The following is a 9,646-nucleotide window of genomic DNA, read 5'->3' on the forward strand; positions in this document are numbered from 1 at the left end:
ACGCGAAGTGAAATCTTTGCCGCAGATGAAAAGGTTTTTTATATATATATATGATCCGATGGATGGGCTGGCAGTGCCTTTGGGGGGGGCATTGTTTTGGGGGGGGTTGCTAAACTTAAATTGGGCTGCTCCCCAGAGTGACTGCGTCTTGGAACAAGTTTCCAGTTGCCAAGGTTAAAATGGGCTCCCGCGATTGCTGCGGTTAAAGACTGAGTCATAAATCAGCGTTCTGGGGTGGAGTGTTTTGGTGTGTATGGGGCGTGTGTGTTTTTTAACTTATCCAAAGCAAAACTATAGATAGGTCTGTATATAATGGAAATTAGAACTACATCTTCGTCGTAACCACTTTATGTCTGGCTTTGAGACATCCTGGAAAGCAAAAATATAGCTTTCTTTATTAAAATCCATTTGCTGAAGACAATATTTTACCCATTTGGGGAAACAGCCTTACATCGCATATGATTACTAATTCATATTATGTACCGATTTTTAAATTGGGCAATAAAAAAAGCATCGCTCAAAAAAAAAAAGACTTTAGCCGATTTGCGCTGCGATCCTAAATATGTTCCTTGGAAACAAAACCATTTATTTGCTGTTTTGGAAGTTAAGTTCCTATTTCAACTCACGTCGAAGTTCCATTGCTTGATTTCAAGCGGATTCGCCTCCATTTGGAGGCGACCAAATGGGCGTCAGCGGCAAGGGCTGCGATCGTACTGGGTTGTGCATCTCAACGGCGCTTTCTTTTCAAACAGACCCACGCTGCAAGGCACACCAAGGTAAGCCCCAGGCGTATGCCCAATATGTAATGCGTTGGGACTTGGCTTCCGGGGAACAGTGGACAAGACTGCACTGCCACTGTCGCTCCCTGTACAGGCTGATCGCATAACTATTTGATGTTTCAGCCCTCTAGCCTCTAAGCGGCTTTTAGCAGACTTTCTGAAAACACCTCTCTGGAGAGGCAGCAGGGCTAGGCTCGGAGTGAGACTGAAGAGTCCTGAAGACTGACACATTTATTATGGCAGAAATTCCGCGTGCTGCATCCTCAAGATGCATAGTTTTGCTGAATTGCAGATGCCTGGGAGAGAGGCAAGACTGCGAACAAGGAAGTCTGCCTTGGCTATCGAATGGGAAATTTAGCACAAAGCCCCCACCCCAACTCCAACCTCGCTTAAAAAAAAAAGCGATATTCTGGTATTTAAGAAAAATGGCTGGTGGGTGAATGCATTTTTTTTTAAAAAAAAAAACCCAACAACAACAACAACCCACAAACATGCTGGGCAGTCGAAAATTGAGGGCAGTTAACACTGCAAAGAGGTCGTTGCAAAGGCTTTCTTTCCCTTTTCTTTTCTCTTTTGAACCTCTCCGTTGCAGAATCTCTAACAGATGTGTTAAATCGTCGTATGTTTTAAAAGCACCCTATTCAGCCTTTTGGTGCTGAACCTTTAGCCGGCAGAAGCGTGCAGCCCGAGGCAGGCAGCCCTGATCCTATTAAGCATGAACTAACTGTCACCTTCAGCTGTTTCAACACCCCTCTTTTTTTTAAACTTGGGGACACAAAGCTTTCTTCCTTCCAAAAAAAATCTTATTAACCAGCTTTACTTTTTCCTTTGGGGTCCGGGCCTCCGTCTTTTCCTTTCTTTCTTGGGGGTGTGCGTGCGCTCATGATCTCCATGTCTCCATGCTTTAACCATTCGAGGGGGGGGGGAGTGCATCTGCGATTTATATCACATTAGCGAAGAAAGAACGTCTGTTCAACCTCTCCCTCGATTCAAATCAAAAAGTTATTTGAGGGAAGGCGAAGGGGATTAGTCTACGTCTACGAAATAATATGGTGGCGTTAGAAGCCCCTCCTGCTCCCACCGAGGTCTCCCCACCCACAAATACCCCTGCCCAACTGGGAGTAAGTAAGCACAGGCCCGAGTTGACGGCAAATCGAGTCGCTTAATGATTTCCACGCAATACTATGTATTTTGGTGAAAATAAGGGTGGGGAACCCTAAGAAATGGCACAGAGGGACAACGGATATGTCTTGCAAAAAGAGCAGAGTTTGGGCTATGAGTATAAATAAGCCTCACTTTACAATGCCCGCAGTGGGCTGGCTCTGGCTGAGGCTCCGCAGCTCTTTTGTGCTCCTGCGGCAGGAAGTTCCACTGCTCCATCTACTATTCTAACTACCGTATTAGCTTGGTCGTAAATTGCAAAGGGGGCGGGGAGAAAAGGGAGCAAATGCTCTTCGAAGCTTCAAGCGCAGTGACTTCGAATTAAGTCCCATAGCGCGGATGCCAAGGGGACGTTTTTGGAAAGCTCCACTCTGATGGGCGGGGAGAATTCCCCTTCGGGTGGTGTCCAACGCGGGCCATGCTCAGTAAAGACCCACTAAACCAATGGACCTAAGTTAGAGTAGACCCATTGAAATTAATGGACAGGACTGAGTATGGCTAATTGACGGGGTGGGGATAGGATGGTGTACAAGTTCATCCCACTGAACCCAGTAGCGCATATTTCCAAGTAGTAACGGACCGGGCTCGCTCCTAGCACCCACTGACTCAGGAGCAGTTCCAAATGAGAAATCAAAAGCTGCTGCAGAGTTCTTAATAGCATTCGGATTTGATTCTAGTGTGGTTCCTTTTTTGCAACAATTTTGCAGAGACCAATTCTATGTAAGTAAATGAGAGAGGACCCCGAAGACCATTGGAACCATTCACCCTTTGACTTTTAAAAATAAATAAATAATTCTTGAAGTCTTTGGAGGTTAGCATTTGGAAGCTGGAGAAGGTTTACTCGACCTTTTGAATCCAGTCGCGCTGCTGGAGACTGGAAAGTTATTCGTGTTTGTGCTGAGGACATTTGCTTGTAGCAGTAGGTCCTATTAAGTAACGGAAAGGAACAGGCTGCATATAGCGGCTGTTATTCAGGTGTAACAATTAAGACGGATCTAAAGGATATGAGGTTATCTTTGTGGGAAGAGAAAAAGCTGCTCAGAATTAGGCTGAACCTAAGTAAATGATCCTTCCTCAAGTTCAGACATGGAGCAACTGATCAGAAACAAATACTCCGGCTTTGTACTTCCTGATACGAATGAGAAATCACCAGGTGCACTAGAAGCGAGGGGATCCTTACCATCCTTTACGCACGGGTAATGAATAAGACCAAGTTGGCTAAATGTGCTTGAGGAGTCGCTAGTGCGCATGGGCGAAGCCATGATTTTTGTTGGGGGGGGCAGGACTTTTGTTAGGGGGGCAGATGTGATTGGTCAATTACTTACGGTAAGTGTTTCTATTGTTTTACTTGATGGAGGGCAGCTGCCCGCCGCCCATGCTGTAGTAGTGCGTAACTACTAGCCCTTGCAAAAGACTCCCTTTTCAGGGCATGTTCACTTTCAGGTTGTGCTTATTTTATTTCTAGCACTGGAAAGAAGGAAGAGCATTTGTGGTTCCTCACTTTGGGCTACTAAAGTTTTGCCATTACTGTATTTAATTCCATACCTCGAGGAAATGGAGAGGAGGGGGGCATACGGTTTACGATATTTCTGTTATTTCAACTCATGTCAAGAAATCAAGCCCGTGAGAACAGACGTTCCTGGGATAAAGCTGAATGGGTAGCGACCGAATTTTGAAGCGAATACTCTCTGGGAACTTGCTCGCCAAGAAATGGGTTCGGATTTGGGATGCCAACCCAATAGACTTCAGTCCGACTTACGCCCCCGACCTCCTTGAAGCGAGCAGACTTCTAAGCGCAAGAGTTTCAGAAACCCCTAACTCCTTGGCCATTCATGTTTTGCATACCCTCCAACATTTCTTCGATGAAAAGAGGGACGTCCCATTCCATAATGATACTGTTTATACCCCATCTTAATGGGTTGCCCCAGCCAATCTGGGCAACTTCCAACATACATAAAAACATAATAAAACATTTTTTTAAAAAACCTCCTATACTGGTTTGCCTTCAGACGACTAGGGATCCCGGGGTCGGATAACTCCATATCCTCCAACATTTCTCCAATGAAAACAGGGACATCCTAAGCCCTAAGGAAAAGTGGGACATTCCGGGACCATTGTTTCGGGTGGGGAGGTGATTAAAATGGGGAAGTATTTACGCGCTGTTATCCTTAGAAACCTTTCTGTTTATAATTTGCTTTGGTCATAACACGTGTAAACGCAGCGAGCGAGCAGGCGCCACATCCCAAGAATCGGAGCGCAATCCAGAGTCCCACCGACGCTGGGGTACCTGGAGACAACAGGAGACGGCCGTAACTTTCTGAGACAGGTCTGGTGCGTCACAACCCCGAAAATATGTGACGTTCAAGGCTGCAGTCCGACGGAAAGACCCGCGGAGGCCCCTGGGAGAAGGACGGGCTTCCAAGTCAGCGCGGATCCGGTGACGCGCCACCGCAGCTCCAGCGACTTGCCCGGGCTTCAGGGTCGCGGAGGCGAAAGGCGCAATTGCGGACCAGGCAGGCAGACAGGCGCATGCCCTTTCTTGGTAGCTGCCGTGGCCCCGTCGGGCTGCCGGGAGGCGAACGTATGCATTGCCTCTCATCTGGGTCCGCCGCCCGCGGAGGCGCCCACGTGGCCCCGGGTCCCGGGCTCTGTTTCGGGGAGGCGCGCAGGAGACTTCCCTTAAGCAGCGCGGTGAAAGGGGCTAGAGGAGCTATTGAGAAGGGAAGGCCGCCGCCCAAGAAGCCCAGAAATCGGAGGGAAACGATCTCATTTTTCAGCGATTCCTTTGGAAGTGTCTTTTCAAAGGCGCTGGGGGTGGAAGGGAAGGGACTTCTCCCTCTAAAACCTGTGACGAATGCCGCTTGACCTGGGATCGGCGGCTCGGGGAGAGGGCGGGGTGGTGCGTCCTACCATTCATTTCCATGTCCTGCTCTCCAAACTTTCTTCCTTAACTGTCACTCGGCGGCTTTGTCGCCGTTGTCCGCCTCTCTTTCCCGTTTATGGCTTAAAAAAAAAATCAAATTGGGAGGTGTTGCTGGTGGAACTTGGAGCATGCATGGAGGGATCCAGGCAGGGCTCGGCCCCAAAGACATCTTGTTGCCTGGGACTAAGCATCCTTCAGCCCTGCCATTAAGGTACAGAAGGCTCCAGACCCCCAAAGCCCACAATTGCCTCTTCCCCTTCCAGGCAGTGAACAGCCAGTCACAACAAATTGGTGCCACGAACCAATGCTGCTGCTGCTGCTGCTGCAGCAGCAGCCCTGCCACTTACCAGGACAGTCTGGTGGGATGCCAGATGGGCTCTGTAGGTGCTCTGCTGCTACCCCAACTTCACTGAGGCTCTGATCCTGCCTGTACCCTCCAGGCAGTAAAGCTGCTGCTTGGAGGCCAGCTGAGAGTTCCTGGGCCCAATGTCAGTTATACACAGCATAGGCCTGTGGAAATAATGGACTAGAGCAACTTCAAGTATTTCAATTTCAATGGATCTACTTGATGTTGGTAGGGTCAGCTGTCATGCAAGGTTGATGGAAGCTACTAACCAAAGGGACACTGTGGGTAGTAGCTGTTTCTGACCCAAAATGCCTACTTAGTTGTCCTAGTCCAGGGATGTCCAACTCCCAAGAGACTGCAATCTACTCACAGAATAAAAAACTGGCAGTGATCAACCCCTTTTTTGGGGGGGGGCGCACGCGTTTCAGGTCAAAATTGTTCAGCTTTTTAAAAGCAGGAATGTCCTGGTTTTTTTGGGTTCAGCTAAGGAAACTATCTGCCTCTTCCATTCCAGCGATCATGCCAAAATGGAGGACGAGAACCAGAACCTCCCAGGGATCAACCAGTTGATCACAATCGACCTGTTGGACATCCCTGGTAGGACATTTGCTAGCATATACTACTAGTCAGTTTCTTAGAATTTGCCTAGATCCACGGTTCTTCTGAAGCAAGTCTCTTCAGAGCATAGGCATACCTGGGGGGGGGGCAGACGGGGCAGCTGCCCCCCCAGAAGCAAAAAATTAACGTATTTTACAGACCATAACCAGCACTTTCCCCCTCCAAAAACTGAAGTGGAAAAGGGCAAACAGGAGACACAAAAACACATCAAATAAATAAAGCAAAGTGGCTACCGGTAGTTAAGCAGTTAAGACAATGGAGCAGATATCCCCTTTCAGGCAAGATTTGATAGCTCACCACTTCACCCTATTGTTCTTCAGTGGGAGTTGTTAATGAGCATTCAGGGATCGCATTAAGAGTTCTATTGGTGAATTAATGAGGGTGCAGAGGATTCAATTTGACTGAGGTGGCTCTGCAAGGCTAAAAGGAAGTGAATAAGAAAAAAGGGGGGGCTGTAGCTTTGATAGACACAGTGATGTTTATAAAAAGCAGTAGTGTTCCAGTCTGCCCCTCCTCCTGCATCTGTCTACTGTAAATCAGGGGTGGCAAACTCCCAAAAGACTGATCTACTCACAGAGTTAAAAACTGGGATTGATCTACCCCCTTTTGGGGGGTTCAGGTCAAAGCTGTTGAGTTTTTTAAAGGAAGGGAAGCCCTGTTTTTCTGTTTTGGGGGGTTCAGGTCAAACTTGTTGAGCTTCTTTTAGAAGGGAGGGAGGCCCATTTTTGTTTAGGGCTTCGGGTCACAGTTCAGCTTTTTTTAGGGAGGAGGAAAATGTTGGGTGAGCTTTTTTTAGGGGTGCCAGTGATCTAGCAGTGATCTACCACAGAACTCTTGAACATTACGTGAAAGTGAGTCCAGCTGATGAGGAAATGAGCCTTTTTTCACAGGTTGGCTAAACAATCTACAACAATAAACAAATTCACAGGACCATGTGGTTTATTTTGGATGGGTGCTTAAGGACATAGGCTTGGGTCCTAACTTTCCATGATCGGAGTTCACATCTACAGAATGCCTGTGCCCCCTGCCTCTGTCCTGTTGCCTCCTGTACCTCCTGAAAATCTGCTCCTGGGACTTGGGGACTATAGTATGGGATACGGTGCAGGGCTCTGCAAATGAAATGGGAAAAGTTTGCTGTCAACTTGCACAAAGTCAACAAAGTTATGTTGCCTAAACTGCACCATCCATGGATGCAAGGGGAAAGCATCAGCTGGCAAAAGGTTTGCCAAGTGCAAATAAATATTTAAGAGGAAAACTTCAATGAAGGTTAGAATCCAAACACAGCTGAGGAATGAGCATGCTCGGTGTTTGTGGAATAATGAGTGACTCAGCAGCCAGCGGCTGTTCCACTTAGCTGATTGCAGCCTCTGGGAGCTTATGACCAGGACTTGTTAAACAGGAGTGTTTGTGAGGGATTGGTGAAGGGGAAGGAAGAGAATGAGCTTGTGTCTTTTGGATTAAGGCTGGTTGTTTGAGCTGTTTGGAGGTTTGATTGTGAGTTTGTATGTGTATGGCCTCTGCTAGAGCACAGAGTCTAAGAGAAGAGAAGGTACAGCAACTTGAGGCTCATCTATCCACACTTTGAGCTACTAGGTAAGATGATGAATTTCTTGATAGAGCAGAGTCCACTGTCCTTGAACAGTGAGGCAGGTGGGTTGCCCCTAGAGAGAAGGAAGATCATCCACTGCAGGAGATGAAACACTGGAGGAACGTGACACATAGAAGCAGGACAATCAGGATCCATGCTGTGTCACTGGTATAGCAAAATATAGGAAGAACTTCTGGCAAGAGATGGATTGCACCTCACAGTGGTTGACAAGAATCTGTTTGCTTAGAGTCTTGTGAACCTGATCAGGAGATTTTTAAACTAAATCCTGAGGGGGAAGGAGACAATATTACAGATTGCAGGGGAACACCTGGTACTGGGTATAATAGCTTCACTGATGCACAGGAAACTGAAGTAGTGCTACAGAAACCTGCTAAAGGGCAGGAAACTACAAGAAAGAAGCAGCTGGAGGGAATGACTCATAGTTTCAGTTGTCTCTATACTAATGCACACAGTATGGGAAACAAGAGTGACAAATTTGAGCTCTTAATACAGGATGGTAAATATTACCTAATGGGCATTACTGGGATGAAATTCAAGACTGGAATGTAGAAACTGAGGGAACCTGACCAAAAGGAATAGATCAAACAGGAAGTGAGTAGCAGCATTATATATAAAGGATGTATACACTTGTAAAGAGATCCATGAGCATGGAAGGCAGATTGAGAGTATATGGGTAAAAATGTAGGAGAGGGAAACAGCAGAGACATTACTGCTATAGACCACCATGCCAGACTGAAGACTTGGATGAAGCCTTCCTACAGCAGATTACCAAACATTATAAAAGGAGAGATATAGCAGTCATGGGAGACTTCAACTACCCTGATATCTCTTGGAACTCAAACTCATGTAATATGCAACAAATTTTTCAATTGCTCCACTGACAATTTCATTTCCCAGAAGAGGAAAGAAGCAGCAAGCGGATCATTTATCTTGGACTTGCAGATGAGGTTCCTGAAGGTGGACAAATGTTGTTCCCATCTTCAAAAAAGAGGGAAAAGAAAAGCCAGTTAACTATTGACTGGTCAGCTTGATGTCGATACCAGGAAATGTCATAGAACAGATAATTAAATGGTCAGTCTGTGAGCACTTAAAAAATGATACTGTGATTACTAAGACCTAACATGCATTTCTTAAAAGCAATTCTTAAAAGCAAGTCATGCTAGATGAAATTTTGATAGTTACAAGCTTGGTGGATCAGGGGAATACTATGAAAATAGTCTATATTGATTTCTGTAAGACAAAGTTCTCCATGATAATTCTTGCAGAGAAACTGGTAAAATGTTGGCTGGATGGGTTTCCTGTTAACTGGATTTGTAGCTAGTTGACCACACACAAAGAGTGTTTACTAATGGTTCCAAATCCTGGGGGAAAGTGACAAACGTGTGTCACAGACTTCTGTCCTGGGTCGTTTGTTGTTCAGCGTCTTTATAAATGACTTGGATGAAGTAACTGAGAGGATGACAATGAAATCTGCAGATGACACCAAACTGGAAGGAGTAGCTAATGCTGCAGAGGTCAGAATCAGGATTCAAGATGACCTTAACAGATTGACCAACTGGGTCAAAACTAAAAAAATGAATTTCAATAGGGATGAATGTAAGGTTTTACACTTAGGTAGGAAGAATCAGCTGTACAAATATAAGATGGGAGACACCTGGATTGCCAGCAATACATGTGAAAAGGATCTTGGGGTCTTGGTGGACCATAAGCTTAGCATGAGTCAACATTGTGATGCCACAGCAAAAAGAGCAGATGCTATTCTAGGCTGCATTAACTGAAGTATAGTGTCCTGATCAAGGGAAGTAATAGTACCACTCTATTCTGCCTTTGTCAAACCTCACCTGGAATACTGTGTCCAGTTCTGGGTGCCACAATTTAAGAGGGATATTGACAAGCTGAAACATGTACAGAGGATGGTCTAGGCTCTGGAAACCAAACCTCATGAGGAATAGTTGAAGGAGTTGGGTATGTTTAGCCTGGATGAGAGGAGACCGAGTGGAGATATAATAGGCATCTCCAAATATCTCAAGAGCTGTCACATGGAAGATGAAGCACACTTGTTTTCTCCTGCTCTAGAGGGTAGCACCCGAACCAACAGATTCAAGTTACAAGAAAGGAGATTCTGACTAAACATTAGGAAGAGCTTTCTGATGGTAAGATATGTTTGACAGTGGAACAGACTCCCTCAGAGGGTGGTGGACTCTCCTTCC

This window comes from Zootoca vivipara, chromosome 1, assembly GCF_963506605.1.
Source record: "Zootoca vivipara chromosome 1, rZooViv1.1, whole genome shotgun sequence".
Taxonomy (NCBI): domain Eukaryota; kingdom Metazoa; phylum Chordata; class Lepidosauria; order Squamata; family Lacertidae; genus Zootoca; species Zootoca vivipara.